At 45.2% G+C, this 17,447-nt stretch overlaps 1 long non-coding RNA gene across 15 annotated transcripts; it reads right to left on the bottom strand.

Annotated features, from left to right (window-relative positions):
• Window positions 1-1,607: 1,607 nt before the first annotated feature.
• LOC310896294 lies at window positions 1,608-17,377 on the bottom strand. Of its 15 annotated transcripts, none has more exons than XR_014581348.1 (8): window positions 16,223-16,442; window positions 15,343-15,456; window positions 11,435-11,509; window positions 10,239-10,975; window positions 8,174-9,447; window positions 6,740-6,899; window positions 3,742-3,832; window positions 1,608-3,558 (listed from the first exon to the last, which is right to left on the bottom strand). It is a non-coding gene; the product is annotated as an uncharacterized lncRNA (long non-coding RNA). The 15 variants fall into 15 exon arrangements; XR_014581349.1 differs by having other exon boundaries at window positions 8,174-9,727; XR_014581350.1 differs by having other exon boundaries at window positions 8,174-8,296; window positions 9,247-10,975.
• Window positions 17,378-17,447: the final 70 nt, after the last annotated feature.

Genomic DNA, 17,447 nt, shown 5'->3' on the forward strand with positions numbered 1-17,447 from the left:
AATCTTGTGAAATATTTGTTATGAAATATAAAATCATCCGTCCTTGCCCTGAAGTAGCAATCGCCAGCTGGCAACGTTTTGCCAGCATCAGAACAGAAATGGCCCTGAGAAGGGATGTGAAGTAGGGGGTGCAGAAAAAAAAAAAAAAAGGTTTAAGTGAGTCTACAGTGGGCTATGGGTGCAGATGCTCACAGGAGAGTGTCACTGAAGTTACTGACCGCAGCAGCCCAGTTCTCAGCGAGGAGCCCTGCAGGTTCACAACCTCTCCCCCCCAGCCCCCCCCCCTTTCATCACTGTGCTTGTTTAAAACATCTGCATGCGTTAAATCCCCTGAGTCCCTGGGTGGGACTCAAAGAGCATGCAGACCTCTCATTTGAGCCAGGGGCCCTACAGCCCCAGGCGCCCCTATGTCCCACACCCATGTGTGCTTCTGCCTTCCCGGCGCAGCCGATCCTGCCTCTCAAACCACCTTCAGCCAACGTGGTGGTGCTGGCAGCAGTTTGAAGAAAAGGCACTAGTAGGACAACAGCAGGCACAGAAAAGGGTAAAGAGCAGCACTGGATTGTGTTGCCCTCAAAACGAGGGGTTGGAGCAGGACTGAGCTGTTTTTACAGTGAGAGAGAGGGAGGGAGGCAGGGGAAATGAGAAAGCATCAAACGTATCTTTTTTCTTATTAACTGGATGCTTTCACTCCTGTTTAATCTATCACATTCATTGACTTTTTCTTAAGCAACCTTTAAATTCATCCTTTTGTACCTTGAAGCTTGTCCTCGCAATTGTATGCATGGTACTGAAGTCCACGCAGTACTATTTAGTAGTCGTTCTTCCCTCAGGAATTGGGGGAGTTTACTTTTCCACGGAAAAAGCTTTGCTATTTTGAGTGTGGAATGAGGTGCCTGACTGCTCCTGTATGTCCCGCTCTAAAAAGAGAGAGGCAAAAACCTTGGTTGCCTTTTCAGTGCACTGCTGAGCCCAAAGGAGTCTCTGTGCCAAAAAGAACCAGTGAAGCCCCAGTTATGTGTTCTTAATGCAACACACAGAGAACAAATAAAATATTCCGGTTAGGAATGAGACAGTAGGCCCCAAAATGGATGTAACACAGTGGCCAGAGCCTGCCGTGGTGACAAATACTGAGGGAGAGGTGCTGCAAGTGAGAGAGCCTCCAGGTGTGCCTGCAGCAAGGTTCACCAGGAGCAGGAGCAGCCTCACAGGACCAGCTGACACACCTGGAAAACCAGACAGATGAGCAGTTCTTCACCTCCTTGCGCTCCACTACCTACCTCCATTTGTTACTTCTTGTCAGATAAAAGCTTTGGGCAGTTTCAGTGCTGTGTTTAAGCAGGACTAGCACCTCTGCTGCCAAAGAATGTGACTCCTCCGTGCTACAGTTACACCAAGAGCCATGAATAATACCAGTAAGGATGCAATTGTCTTGGTTATAATTGCAGGTCAGCCAGGCTTTATGTCGTATTTCTTCTTTGTACCTCCTCGGACATAAATTGTAGCTACAGCAGGTCAAAATACAAACCTAATGCTTAAAGAACATGGTTCTGAATTTATATGCCATTAAAACTTTCTGCCCACCTCAAACAATAGATGATTCATTCGTGAAAGTAATGATTTATTTATAAATATCCAAAGTGCAAAGCTGCACTGACATCTCAGAGCAATAGAGTGAAATAAACAGGGCATTACAAAAACCTCCACTGACACCAGCCGAAGATAAAGCACACAGCAGGCGGATAAATACGACCAGCAGAACATCCTGAGCCTTAGAACAAAGCGGGCACGAGTTTCATTGGCCTCCTCCATTTTTGACATAAATAAACCAGTTGAATAGCTCTTTTTAAAACAGCTGTTGGCCTCATTCGTAACATCATCAAACGCTGCAAATCTTCCAAAGGGCCTTCCTCCTTCTCCCTATTCCACATCTTTTTCCCACGGAAGTCTAAGCCCGGATTTGTTTTTAGGAACAGCGACCAACAAACAGAGGCCTGGTAGCACTAGCAACGGGAAAGAAACGTTACCAAATTAGAATGTGAAAAATGAAGGAAAACAAAACCTTTTCAACAATGACTGAGGAAGCCTACAAGTCCTAGAGAGGATTCAGAAATCCTGTAAATCCAAGGGTTGCTTTTCACCTTTAGGATACGCTTTCAAATTCAGCCAAAGCTGTCACTAATACCTACGGTGATGATTTGGAGCGCTCTCCCCTATATACATTCAGGATTACATCATTCCAGCATGCGATCTATAATTAAACAACACAACTTTATTTGTAGAGTATTTCAGTGGGTGGCGAAGTGATTCAGTCACGCTGCATTCTCCTTATGGGGCCTCCCCTCCAAACGCTCCATGCTCAGCTCGCTTTCGGTGGTGAGCTCTGATTTCCTTCTGATCTTCACTTGGAGCAATGAGAAAGGCACACCCAGGGGAGCAGTGAGGATCCCCAAATCACCACCCGGCAGCCTGACTGCAGCAGAAGCACCCCTGCATCTCTCACGGGGCACAGGCGCAGTGGGGGCACCACCCCGTGTGCCAGCCTTATGGGGTTTGACTCCAGCCCACTGTTACAGAAGAGTAAGCCTCTATTTTTTCTTCCTTAGTGGGAATTTTCCATCAGCTGTTTCAGCTGGAAACCATCCACCTTCCTGCACCAGCACAGGCAGAAAGTGACCGGGGAGAGAGCACCAAACACTTTGTAAGGCTCTGTATTTGCCACACGCCCTAGTAGCTTTGCTGGTTCCCCTCAGCTGTGGGGTACAGGGTCTCCAGCAGGGCCAGTCACCAGCTCTGCCACCAGGAAGCCAAAGCAGCGGGTGGTGGTGTTCCTGCAGCCATCTGTAGTTCCAGCACCGGCATGAAGAGGCTTTTCAGAGGTCTAGACTGCCGTCAGAGCCCTTTATTTACAGGAAGACTCTCAGGTTTAGTGTGGGGAGGTCTAGCCAGGGAGCTCCAGGGGAACGGTTTCTTCAAAGACCGTATGTTGCAATGCATCCTCAAAGGGGCTGCTTTCTGAATCATTTAATCTTCGCTACAAACTTCACAGCCCCGATTCTCTTGACTGTGCGTGCTTTATCTTCAGACGATATTTGTCTTTTACGGCCTTTGTGATCCGCATTGTTCCTCAACAGCTCAATTACTTTGGATTTGTAGAGCAAAAGAGTAGATAACTTGCAAGGCCAGGCAGGTGCCTATAAAGGCAGTAGTGCTATGGTATGGCTGAGCCAGAGGGCAGCTGCCAGCTAACAGACACTTCCCTTTCTCACGTGCGTGTCCCCACGGGGTCTGTTTCTCCAGCACTGCTGTTTGGCTGACTCCAAAGCAGCAAAGTGCCTCAGCACAAAGAGCAGCAGTGGAAGAGCGATGTCAAGGGCAAAGAAGGAAAAAGCAAAGAAGGAAAAAGCATTACCCCTTTGGCCACTGTTAAACCCACTCAAGCATAAAACTGCACCATGGAAGAAGTACAAGAGAGAGGAGAGCCCAAAGCAGACAGCTAAACGGGTCCAAGCAACAAAACCAGTGGAGGTGACCTCAGACTGTTCCTGTCTTCACACACTCTTTTCAGACAAAGGAAAAGGATTTAGTAACCTACACATTGGTACCACGACCTATTTAGCCACATGAGAGCAGCTGATTTATGGGGCTGATGAGACACCCAAAGGCAGCTGAGGCATCTCAGATGGCACCGTATGGCTACATTTAGGCAGCAGAAGCCCACCTGAAGCTCTAGATACCAACCTGGAGCTGTCAAACAGCTGGGCTGCCCAGGACAGAGCAAGTTTTCCTGCAAACAAGGGAAGGGCCACTGCCTCCATCCACCCAGTTGCTGCTGTAGGTGAAGGGAAAGAAAGTGCAACATTATCAGCTGATAATAAACTCATTTTTCTGTCACAGACCATGGAATGTTTTCTAATTCGACGGAGGAGGCAGATACCTATTATTTCCCTGAACTGGAACAGGCCTTTTCACTCTCTCTCTGCTTATTTACCTGTAGGCAACGAGTCCAGCTACACTCTCTGGTATTATCATGCCCTACCTGTACCATTTTTAGTAGGAATATAATCAGGCTCCCCTGGAGGTGGAGATATCAAATAAAAAGGACAGCACTGAATCCATGTCACCCACCTCTTAACCACCACATTTGGCACACTTAAGGACAGAAGCATACTTAAGCAAAAACGATAATGGATTATTTGGGGTGCAGAGCACAGAAAGGTGTCTGTAAAACTGATGTTGTCACTGGGATGTCACTCTAATGATGGAAGAGGTTAGCAAGATTTGAAGAGAGGGGCAATAGGTTTCTTCAGACCAACTAATACACTCAGAAAGTGGGCAAGGCACAAGAAAGTGAAGAAGCAGTTGCTTTCATAACAGAACAGCATCAGGTACAAAATGCTAGCAGCAGCGGTATGGAAATGAGGGGGAAAAAGCATTATGGAAGAAATCATCTAAAGATTCTCGTCAAATAAAAAATCTTGCATTATCACGGTGGGATAACCTAACACTTCCGAATTTTGCAGTCCATGCACATGTATGATGAAATTGATACTCTTTTAAAATAGTCCTTCTATCATGCTAGGATGAATTGCTAGAATGGCTCCTAGTTTTAAATTACAGTGTAGATAAAACTGCAGCATTAAGATTTCATTTCAGTGAAATTGCCATTAATGTTTTACATAATGTAAGCCGATTTTCTATCTCACTTAGGAAAGAAAAGTATCCTATCATACTCCATATTTTATTTGATTGAACTAGCAGAAATCTCTATCACCCTTTCAGAGCAAATCAGCGGTGCATTTCTTTAGTACAACAGGCTGAACATCTGTCTTTTTTTTATAATTATATGATTGTATGTTTGCTAAGAATAAAATCTAGGAAGCTAAATACTAATGTAGTTGGAAGAAAAACCTTTAAATCAGAGGGACGGTGACATATAGCTCCATTGCTTACTTAGTTCACGGATTAGGAGTCATTTCAAGCTGAGGTTAGACTGGGTGGGACAGCACTACAAGTGTTTAAACCATGAGAACAGCCTTCTTCTTAGAGCTGTTTGCAGCTAACACGGTGGGTGGGATTCCCAGAGGAAACTATCAAATACCGTTGCCATATGCTAAAATAACTTCAGTTTCAAGCCCCAAAAGCTATAATCACGGATAGTACTCTGCTTGAAGAATTGAAACGTTCAGGAAGCAATTGTTTTAATGACAAGATCTTCAAAGCAGCAGGCATCAAATGCTCATATAATCAATACAAATAATAAGCGCAAAAGGCTTTATTACAAGCAGAAAACAAAAACGAAGGTAAGCTGAGGAATGCAAACGACTACCATGCACGGTACTTATGCAAATTACATCCTGACTGTCCTTTCCACAGAGATATCAGGGTTTTACCCTATTCCTCCCTCCTTATCTTTAGGGACTGGACGTGCATGGAATGCACCCTGTTTTATCTAAAAGTGCCAAATCCCTTAAAATACCAACCTTTGATCTCTCTGACCTGAGTGAGAATAACACAACTTAGGAGACAACAGCTAAATGTCGTTAGCCATGAAATACTCGCACTAACAAACGTCTAAGTGTATTGCAGCTCTGAATAATTCAAAAAGTTATGCAAGTGTGAGGCTTGGTTTGAGTACTCAATCACATGGAATCAAGTTTTTTCAATGATAGCAAATTTCTACAAAGGAAAACATGCAAGAAAGGTGTTTTTTATAGTACCTCTACCACTTTCTAATTATGAAGTTAAAGTGCTGTACATCTATGTTTAAGATGCCATTTAGATGTTACTTAGTCTAGAGTCTTGAAAAAATTTCCCTTCAAGTACAACATTTGCCTAAGTTGCAGAGCATATACAAAACAGCACTTGATCTTGACAGCTTTGGCACATGCGCTTAGACATTGTCCTCGACAATTAGGCATAGGAAAATTGGGCCCACGTAGGCGTCACGTGCCACGACAACACCCTTTCTGCATGCACTCGCTTCTGCGATCCCTGCTACCACCCGCCTGGGACTGCTCGGAAGGCAAACCGCCTCCATCCCTCTGCACTCGGCAGGACACTTCAGGAGTGGGGCAAGGGCTGGGAGGAAGAAACTAGGAGGCACAGGGCATTGGAAAGTGTAGGATCAGCTGAACCACGAAGCCCTCGGTCAGATGGCAGAAAGGAGGGGTCTGGTGGCTGGCAATCTTTAAGCTGCTGGTCATCTACCAGAAAGAGGCCACCAACACTCAGTGAGCGAGATTGGTTTTGGTGTGATAGAGAAAGAGGGCTACATGCCAGGAACAGACATTCGCCTGGGAAAACAGTTGATCTGAAAACCTGGGAAAGCTATATTTAACTGCAAAGTGACGGGGCTCCGAGCCTGGTGAACAAGAGACAACATCCTCGAGTCACAAGAGAAAACAGACAACCTTCCATAAATAGTTCCACTTCTAGCTGAGCCTGACTGGTTTGCTGTAGCCCCAGGGCTGCTCTTTGGTTCTGTGCAACGCAGGACACGCCTGAAGCTCTGCGCGCTTCCCAGACGTCGTGCCAGTACTTCTAATGCACAAGCAGCCTTCAGACCCCCCGACATGTGGCCATACAACCCCACATCATGGGCAATTATGGCAGCATCAGCTTCCCACTTTAAACCACACTCCGCTCCTTTACTCCACACTCTTTTGTATTTGTTAGAAATACACTTCTGACACCTAACAGCGAAATGGAGGCATGATTCGGTAATCACACCACAGACCCGTAGCTCCTGAAGCGAGGAGTCACATCTCCCAGCCTGCTGGCCCCTGCTCAGCTCCGTTCTCGTTTCTGCGTCAGGAAGGGCTGTGTACGTGAAGGGGGCAGCGCTGCTGACTGTAAGCTGCTCCACTGCTTCCACAAGTTCTCTCTGCACCTATGAACTGAATCTGGGGTTTAGTACGAGGTATCAGGAAGGGTAAATCAAACATTCAACAGAAAGAAACGGGGAAGAGAAGGATCCCCTCTCACGGGTGACACGGTACATGGATTTGTTTGCACGTTCAGAGCCTGGCCCTCCCTGCTCTCAGCCAGCCCGCGCTGACCTTCATTTACGGCGGGGCCGAGTACCGCAGGCCGGGCCCTGCAGCACGGGCAGTCCTTTCAGCAGGCTGTCACATCGCAGCGGGTACTTTAGGGCTTCTACCCCTGCACAGCATGACACGGTCTTGCCACAATAAACCCGTTTTCCCACACCTGCTCTTGTTCCTTCTCCTCCCCTCCCCTCGTGCCCAAGGAACCAAACTCCGCGGGCAGTGTCAGGGTGCCCACGGCACAGGCCAGGAGGAACGTGCTGCGATGCCCCTTTGAATGGTCCAGCCCTGGGTCGGCGACTTGCAGAGGAGCCCCCAACCCCAAAACACGGTTCTTTCAAATTCATTTAATAATATTTGTCCTGGAAATAAACAAGGTATTCCCCAAATATTTGTACCGGGATGTGTTATCTTTGATTTTTTATTTTTTTTTAAAGAAGAGCTCAAATATTGAACGCAGCAAACAGTCACCTGAAACATACCAAGGGTGGGTTTTTTTTGTAAAACACAGAGGAAAGAATCCAAGTGTTTTCCAAAAACATCATCCAGCTCAACCTCGTCAATGCAAACCGGGCCTCTATTTTTCAAACAAATGTTAGTAGTTGTATTTAATTTATCCTTAGCATAAAGTTATGGCTAGACTAGTCTTTGGAGCTCTACAGAGTTCCCAAAAGAATACTCCGTTATTTAAATAATCTGGTGGTATTGCAGAAGGGCTTTCCAAAGACTTTACAACCTATGGCTCTTTTTTTCTGCAGAGGCTAACCGCTTACGCTTATTTTTATTTTATCCATATAGATAATGTCTCTTTGGATCACATTATAATTATGTATTATTATAAGATGCCTCTTAAACATTTGTGGGAGAGAGGAAAGGTATTGTAGTCCTGCTTTTCTACTAGAAGCCCCGCTGAATCCTATCCTCCTTAAGGGCCAGAGTGGAATTTTGCTCGAGCTGCTTACATTTTCAATCTCATTTTGTGCTGGTCTGAAGATCAATAGAGGGAGGTGATGCTGAGGCACAGCAATTTCAAGTGTATAACTATTGTGCAGATGCTGTAACTTTCATTATACAAGCAAGCTTCTGTGCCTGTCCAAAACTTCAGTGATAAACAATCTGCTTACATAGTCTGTCACAGGATCAGGAGCCATGAATTTATATCCATAAACATGGGCTGCAGCAGCACAGCTAATTAGGTGTATCCTCAGAAGTGCCTTCCATGTGAGTATCTTTCCATGAGAAGCCAGCTGTCTTGTTAAGAGTTAACTGAGTTATTTTTTAACACAGATATTCACACAGATGAATTAAAAGTCTTCTAATTGCTTTCTCAAGCTACTCTTTTTTTAGCTGAACATATATAATGGCTAGAAAAATGAGCTGAAAAAATCATTTTTTATAACTCAATTTTTACAATTGGCAAAATAAAGAACTATGTATATGGACCAGAGCAGGTAACTGTAAATGTTAACACAGTGGTGCTCAGGGATGCTGACTCACAAAGACGCTGCCAGAAGTACTGGTTTACAGATGAACAGCAGTCAGTAACTCCTTGTTCAGTTCCCAGCGTCTCCCTCCAGAAATACCGTACGTGTATTTTGCTTGCAAAGTAAGTTGAATGCTTTAATCATACCAAAAAATACTTTCTAGCTGGGAACCAGTAATGCCAACACTGCTGATGACAAACAGTACATAAAAGGAAACAATGTACATTGCAAAATATACACATCCCAGTCTGACGGTTAAGATCTTGGTATAATATTTCTGGTTAAAAAAATAAAACATCATTGTGAGATAGTTAACATTATAATCCAGGCTCATTTGTGGTTACGAAGACAAGTTTGTTATGGACTTCCAGATGAACGCGAGGCATTGTCTCTAACTCTGGCTCAACAGGACCCATACAGGATCCTTCCGGGTGATCCTTTCCGCTTACCCCCATGAACCTTAAGATCTCTTAAACATTCTATGCAGAGCCCAACCTAAAATAGGAGTGCTCGTAACTCTGCTTAAATCCCTCATTGAGACAATTTACCAAGAAAAATAACTGAAACTGGCATAGGAGAAGATTTTCTAACCACAATAAAATGCTCTAGAAGCAAAAGTTGATTACAAGTCTGAGATGCTCAATTCCATCCCATTCTTCTCTCGTATTTCCCAACACTCTTAGGTTTGCTAGTATTTCAGCCAGATACCGTACCTTCTTTGTCATGCAGATCCTTATTCGTGTGTCAATGGCTGAGCTCTCTCCCTGTTAATTTCATACAGAGCAACAGCTTCATCTCATGCACGGTGTTTCTCTGTATTATATTTTGGAAGGCATGAACTGCTTTTTCTTCTTAAAGAATTCTGGCTCGTGCATTCATACCACAAACTTCTTATTCTACCCACTCATTCCTTTCTGTAGAAAAATATTTTGTTCAAGGGTGGGGGTGGGGAGGTGGACAGGCAGAGACATCACAAGCACTGAATTCAGTTGTTTTCAGTATCTCTTCTTTACCGATGTGTCAGGTATGTTTTGGGGCAGGTCACCAGAATGAATGCAGTACAACAGGTTGGGCATGTCTCAGCTCGTTTGCAGTTGCAGAACACTATAGGATTTGTTAACTGCCATAGATACATCCTGCACTGTCACAGTGCTGTCAACATACACGTTGTGGAAGCCACGGCTATCAAGCTAGCTAAATAAAAAATAAAGCTATGTTTGGTCAAGAAATCAGCTGTTCTCAGAGCAAAGCAACCTGCGAAACCATCCAAAGTAATCCAACATACTATGATAAAAGATAGAAGTCACAGTACTTAAATCAATCATTTGTGTTCTGAATATAGTAACAAAAAACAGCATGTGATGAAGGTGAGAGCCATCAGTCGCATCACCTTCCCTCAGCTCAGTGGACAGCCATCATTTGTTAATGCCACAGCTGCCAGATCACTTTAAAGGAGAACTCGGACCAAATTACAGTACTCTAACCTTGCAGAGGATGAACTTGAATCGTGATAAGGAATGGTCTTCTGGTAAGAAATGCTCTAGCAGGCCTCTGGCTTCCAATAAGGTAAAGCCAGACAAGAGTGCTCATTTCTCATAGGAAACTAACTGTACATATTTATCAACAAAATAATGCACTTCCTTGGTCTTGATGTGGACAAAATAACGCAAAGAATGGCTTTCAGTATCTAAAGCTAAGCACCTGCTTAGATCGTCGCAGGGGTTTTGTTTTTCACTCAACAGAGCCGTCAGTAAAATTCACGTGGTGACAAACCGATGCACCCAGTGGGAGTCCCAGCATGTGCAGTGGCATGTGTAGCTCCTTCATTTTATCTTGGGACGATTAGGAACAGGTATCTAAGCACTGAGAAAACATGAACACTTGAAGTTTAGTAGCAGACAGATCAAGGATATGTAAGCTTATTATAAGCTTCAACACACGAAAATGCTTTAAACACAATGCTTTTTTATTATTATTATGTAAGAAAATACTTTTTTTTTAATCTGAGGGTGGTCAAACACTAGCACAGGTTGCCCAGAAAGTTTCCATGCTTGGAGATACTCAAAACCCAAGTGGGCATGACCCTGACCCTGCTCCGAGCCGGGTATTGGACCAGACGAACTCCAGGGTGGCCAAAAAGCCACTGCCATTCTGTGATGAACGAAGCCAGCTAGCCGGTCTGCATTGTCTGTGCTAAGGAATCCAAAACCTGTCAGAAATCTTTTCATTATAAGAATTTTTCTGTGGAGAAATGAGGAATTGGAGGCAATCTCAGCAATTAATTTTACACTGAAGCAACGGGAAATGAATTGGTTTGTTTGTTACCTGTCTCCTGGCAGTGGGAGACCAAAGGAAGCAGTGTGAAGGCACAGCACTGCCAGGGCATTGGAGAGACAGCATCTTGGCCTCTTTCCACTGCAGCTAGCTGCTAGACCAGCTGATCTGTTTTGTGATAAGCATATAAAATGTTAAAGGTGGGAGTGTGACAGAAAATAGTAGCAGATATAAAATAGGACGTGTGAAACTAAAATGCATACACACACCGATCATTAAACATGGATTTAGCTAGAAAACAAGAGCCACTAATGCAATCCATGCTTCCCATCACTCCTATTAAAAAGTTTGCAACAAATAATGAAACAGCAAGAGACAGGTGTTAGAAACCCACCGAGTCACACACTCAGGGAGTACTCTCCTGCCAAGAACTGCACGAACCACTTTAGCCAGCACTCAAAAAAATGAGGCAGATGAGGTTTGAAGGAAAGAGCCTATAGCACTTCCAACCCAGGAAGAGGGTCATGGGCAGGCAGATGGTGAAGAAGAAGAAGCAATCAAGGAAAATGAAGAAACCTGTAAAGCGAATTCCTTTCCTCAAATTATTAGAGAAATTAGAAAAATTACATTTTTATAATTGCGCATGTAAGGCCATCTCCACTAGTGCACAAGTTTTCCGTGGTTTTCAGACAAAAGCTCCTCCTTGACAGGGAAAAAGAACAAATTCATTCAGATTATTTTAATGCAACCAAAAAATCCCAGAGAAAGGCACATTAGTATGCTTTAAGCCAAGGCCCTAGGATCCCAACGATCTTAGCCATAGTATTGCACATTATGCTTCCTTCCCTTTAGGGCATTTAGGGCCCCTCATTTAGGAGGTGCTCTGGTCAACTTTGCTGCTGTGATATAAATGATCACTTGACTGCTCTACCCTTTTCCCAGAGGCTACTGCCAACACAGCAAGCCGGCACAAGGGAAAATGTTCCCAAACTGGAGGTAATCTAGTGCGCAGACCTGTCTTTTAACACGTTCAGAAATATCCCTTGGTAATAAGGCTGTGCTGATGCGAAGTGTTACCACCTGCACATATTCCTCCTAATGAGAACTGGCAAAAGGGAAAGCATGCCCACACCCCCCTACCGCAGTGCGAAGCTACTGCCCTCTGCTCTGCCCGTGAAGGTGGCTGCGAGCCAAGGCACCAGGTGTGGGCACCCGCTCTCCTCTGCTGGCAGCGTTAGACAGGCAGTCACTGCAGGAGAGCAACACAAAACGCTGGGGGTAATGATGTTTTAAGTGACCATGACAAGACTTTCCAGGGCTCACCTGTCAGAGTCATGTGAGCAAACCGACCTCCATCAGCACTTCAAAAAGTCGCTGGGCTTTGCACGGCAGTAACACGCAGACCCTTGTTTCTGTTCCAACAACGCTGTGGTCACGGTGGCTGAGCTCCCCAGCCACCGCAGTGGGATGCCCCACAGCTTGCTGCTTGAATCGAACTGGCCTAACAGAACATCTCTTCTTTTTGCTCATCAAACCCGAGAAGAATAGTTAATAACATGTTGCAAGATCTGTTTGAGAGTATGTGTTGTAACGCCTTGGAGAAGGAGACAGAATTAGCTAACATTGCTAACGACACTTGGTTGCTGTGGCTATCAAGGCCAACAGAAATGTTTTTAAGAAACTGCAGATAAATCAGAGGCAGTCCACAGGTGAGCAGCAATGGCAGCTGTTGAAAATAAACCTGTGTGAAGACACACATAAACATTGACACAATTGATCTTTGGACCAGTGTTACGGGAACAACAAGAATCCAGGAAACAGAGTCTACTGGAGATGCTGCCCTTCTGTAACGGCAAGAAAAATGAAAATAGGAAGCAATACAAGAGTAAAACAAATTAAGGTAGGAGGTGCACCGACAGCCTTATATCATAGTATGACTTTAACTAAGCGTACAGCCATACGTAAAGTACGTGAAGTTCTTAGCCAACAAGACTATCCAGACAAGGGCAGTGATAGTGGCTAGGGTTAAAGCAAGCCAAAAGATTTTGATGGAATCTGCTAAGCAGAAGGGCATTTTGAACATCCATAAAAAAAGATGTATCCCCCCATTTACTTATTTATTACCATGCAGGCCCAAAACTAGAACAATTCCAGAATTACCAAGTACTTTACATGCAGTTACTCCTGCTAACATCAGAGGCTGATCTGACTTTACAGACTTTCAATTAGTCTGCCATAAAAATCAGAATTGATCATCGTAAATACAGCATTATGCAGCAGACCAAGAACTTCGTAGCCTTTTTACACTCTTTTCCTCATCTCGAGGTACTCGTCACTGGGAATGATGGAAACAGAAGTAACACAGGGCACACTTTCACAACACTCTAAAATGTAGCTGAAAAAAAAGTGACAGCTGCTCAAAAAATTTTAAAACGATCAAACTATACTGAAATATTGTCTCAATACTACCTCACCAACAGGTTGCCATCTTATTCATTTGGTCCCCTTCTGTTTATGAAGTGAGACACAATTTTCAACTAAATTATGGCTTGCAGTTTTCCTATAAGGCCCCCACCTTGCTCAGCACACGTCATGTCGTGCTTGCTGGTTAACCAGTTGTTCCATACTCCACCAGATTTTCACAGCCCAAGGTGTGGCTCCTAAGCTTGTTTATTTCACGTTATTTTCTGAATACATTCATATTCCATTCATGTGCTTGTCTAACATGACTAGATTACTTAAGTGCCTACCAGAACTCTTCACAAAAAAAAAAAGAACTTACTTCATAGCAACCCATTTTGCAAATGGTGCATTTCTATTATCTCTATTTTATGAAATGGGAAATTGAGGTATGGGAAGATTAGTGTCAAATATCCCCAGTAACTTTAACTGCTCATCCAGAGACATATAACATGAAATTTTTAAGAGAATGCTTAAAATACAAGTGATATATTAATTTCACCTGTATTCACAAAAGTTCTGCATTTCTGCAAATCAAGACTGAGGTTCTCAAGATGGATACTATGAAATGAGGAACATGAAAATGAGTGATTGCTTCTGAAAAATCTATTTTTATTTCCTGGCTCCTCATCAGACAGCAAACATGTGGTAGCAAAATATCTGGCTGGTCCTGCAGAGTAGCATCGAACTGTCTTCGTAAGAAGCTCTCCTCTTATTCTGGTTTCTAGCATTAGTCACTATATATATTGTCCAATTTCTTCATAAAAAAAAGGCAAGGATCCTATAGATAAGTACCTTTCTAGAAAAACACATCTGCAAAATAGAATACAACGGGAAGCGCTACTATTCTGACTAAAGGCCAGAGCATAATGCGTGACATAAGACTGTCAAATTGCAAATGCAACAACCAATAATTCATAATTCATTCACTAATAAAGAACAAAGAAAACTACCTGCTTGATAAAATAAAAATCTTAAATGAAAATCACAGTCAACTCCAGAGCTCAAAGGCATATTCACATTACACTATTCCGTCACTTCACTTTAAACCAATAACCAATAGCCAAAACCAAAAGAAACCAATAACCCCAGCAGATTATCCTCTTCTTTATGGAGAAATGAAGGAAGGGGTTGGGACATAGTTGTTGCCATTAGGTATTTACAGATATTTCATAAGAGTAGGAAAGGTTCAAGAGTCTTGTGTTCCATTCCAGATCTGCATGTGTTCTAGACAGTCATTACAGAAAGCAGGGAACACTCTTTCACCAAAGGACTGAGAGAAGCTCCCTGCAAAAGACATTTCTTATGGGAAGGGCTGGGCCTGTATCAGAAAAATTTCTAACCCAGAACTCCGTGTCTTCTACACAGCTTTAATAGAAAGGCTGCTTTTTTGTCAGTAATTAGTGTTCTTGAAAAACATGTGATTATTTTTACTTTTTTTTTTCTTCCTTACAATGCTGAATAACTGCCAGCAATTCATCCCGTAACTGACATAGCTGGGACCAACTTTTCAAGATCAGCACGGCATCCACAAAATCTACATGAACGTTTTTTGTCTGTAGAAACGGGCTTTTAAGAAAGCACACAGGCATATTACCCAATTTGTATGCAAAGATGTGGGTTTCCAAGGGCAGCTTTTTTCTATTACAATATTACAGGTAAAATGTACAATCAAATATGCACCCGTTTTTACTAATTTGTAGCTTAATGAATAATAGGAATGAATGTTTACTTAATAAAACACTTGAACCTGTCAGTACTGCTTTTTAATGAAAGTGCAGTTTTGCATTTACAATTTAACTGTGGGAATAGTCAAAAAACAGTATGTGCACCTAGAAATTCTCCTAGAAATTCACCACCAGATTACACTTCTCTCCATAATTTCCTCTTGACTTTCGTATTTCCGTGTTTATGCCTCGTCCACATTTGTGACACCAAATCATCACATGTACCATGTAATGAAATAGCCTGTCTGAAGTATTTTGTGCTGCATTCCGTGTTGCACTGAAGGCAGTTTAGAATCATTTTTTCCACTCAAATTATAGGGAACAGTGGTTGAGAACAGCAATATTTACCTGTATTAATTTGAGGAGGGCACTCTGACAAACACTAGTATTTTACAGTGTGGCAGTCTAGGCTTAATTTGTACATCTCGCACTTTCGATAGGCTGTTATACGATGGCACTGCCCTGTCAAAACAAACAGATTTAGAATTATGCTACTGCAAATGAACCACAGTGACACGTGCAACAACCGCTAAACAAAACGAAGGCAGGAGGCTGGTCTGCGAGCTCTGCTTAACTTTTTGGGGAACGCCTGGCACAGTTTGGGGTACCAGCCATGCCTGCACACCTCGGTGACCACCAGGGACACCTCGACACCCCCATGCCCTGCTGGAGGCAACAATTACCTCAGCTTCACGCTGCAAAACCCACGGGCAGGTTGTGATACGGCCTTCACGTCAGCCGAAGTGCTCTGAACGGCACAAAAACGACACAGAAATATGCAGGGAAATATGTAGCGTTCAGAGCCGCCAGGTCAACCGGTGGGGCACACGGAGGCCGAGGGCTGTCCCCCGGCAGCGCGCCACAAGCCCCGAGCACCGTCCCGGGAGCAGGAAATAAAGGAGGAAGTTGGAGGAAATTAAAAAACTGTGAGAAATTAAGCTGTGAGACCAACTTTACGCGGAAGTTCTGGCGTTAAAAAAAAAAACAAAAAAAAAAAAAACAAAAAAAAAACCACGAAAATATAAACACAAGGGCGGCCCAGCCGCTGGTAGCGCACGGAGCCCGGCCCAGCCCAGCTGGAGCCGTCCCTGCCCGCCCTCCGGTCGCCGCCCGCCCCGCCGCCGCTCCCCGGCCCCCCGCGGCCGCCCCGCACCGGGCGCCGTCCCCGCCTGGCCCCCGCTCCGTCCCCGGCCATTTCGCGTGGCTCCGGAAAAAAAACGTCACTTACCAGGAGTGGGGTTCGAACCCACGCGGACATACGTCCATTGGATCTTAAGTCCAACGCCTTAACCACTCGGCCATCCTGGTGCAGATACAGGAACCGCACGCAGCCGCTCCTACATACGGGGCCGCGCCGCGCCCCGATACCGCAGCACCGCGCCCCCCGCCCGGGCGCCCAGCGCCCCCCGACCCCGGGCCCCCCCTCCCGCCGCGCCCTCCCGCCCTCGGCTGCGGTGCGGGCGGGCGCAGAGCGCAGCGGGTGCGCGCGCGGGCGGCCCCCTTCGGCTGCAGCGGGAGAGGCGGGCGGGCGGGCGGCATGTCCCCTCCCCCGGCTCGCAGCCCCGGCCGCTGTGCAGCCGGAGACAGCGCTGCTCCTTCTCCCATTTTTTATTTTTTTTATTATTATTTTTTTTTAATTTCCTAAATGGCAATGTCAGCTGGAGACGGCTGGTGTTACCTGCTGGCGTTGTTGGTGTTCGACCCAGGTGCTTCCTGGGAGAGAGCTTCCCTCGCTGAGGGAAGGAAACAACAAAGTCCAAAGCGATGAATTACGCGTAATTAGGAGGAAGACGTTGTGGAGGAAGAATTTCTTGCCAGCCTGCACTGCGTGCCAAGTCTACAAAGTGCAATTACAGCGTCCTGGTTACTGGCTGGGCTGGGACCTGCCCCCTCTGCCCAGCTTGGGCAGGGGCTGGAAGCACACCCCATCTCCGGCCTTCCCCACACCGTCTCCTACTCTGGCCACACTTGCTTTTCCTCTGGGGAATGGACACCCTCCACCCCACCGAGCTTGGTCGCCTTGGAGGCTGCCCCCGGGGCTGAGGGATGGCTGCTGTCCCTCATTGTCAGCTATGGATGGCGAGCAATCATAGACTCACAGAGTCATTAAGGTTGGACAAGACCTCCAAGATCCTCTGGTCCAACCATCCCCCTACCACCAATGTCACCCACTAAACCATGTCCCTAAGCACCACGTCCAACCCTTCCTTAAACACCCCCAGGGACGGTGACTCCACCACCTCCCTGGGCAACCCATCCCAATGCCTGACCGCTCTTTCTGAGAAGAAATGTCTCCTCATTTCCAGCCTGAACCTCCCCTGGCACAACTTGAGGCCATTCCCTCTGGTCCTATCACTAGTTTCCTGCAAGAAGAGGCCGACCCCCAGCTCCCCACACCTTCCTTTCAGGTACCTGTAGAGAGCAATGAGGTCTGCCCTGAGCCTCCTCTTCTC

Source organism: Anser anser, assembly GCF_964211835.1.
Source record: "Anser anser genome assembly, chromosome: 3".
Lineage (NCBI taxonomy): Eukaryota > Metazoa > Chordata > Aves > Anseriformes > Anatidae > Anser > Anser anser.